We start from the raw sequence: 314 nt of genomic DNA on the forward strand, positions 1-314 counted from the left end.
CACAGCTCCTAGTTATTCACTAATTATCAATACTTAATATTCTATTAGGAATATACGTGAAATAAAGATTAGGCATTAATTGTTTGGTTTTTCAATTGGAATTTACCTACTATTGATTGAAAATTTGAATTTTTAAAAATAAAAGTTAAAACCATTGTTTCTAACTAGGAAAAATATTACAATACAAAATGAAAATATCAACATAAAAACATGGACATAAGACATAAAAAAAGACTATCATTTAAATCATTCCGTATGTAATTTTGCCTATTATTTTAGTTGATGTATGATATGGTCAGATGAAACAGTGCTAA

Source organism: Colobus angolensis, unplaced genomic scaffold (assembly GCF_000951035.1).
Source record: "Colobus angolensis palliatus isolate OR3802 unplaced genomic scaffold, Cang.pa_1.0 Scaffold69, whole genome shotgun sequence".
NCBI lineage: Eukaryota > Metazoa > Chordata > Mammalia > Primates > Cercopithecidae > Colobus > Colobus angolensis.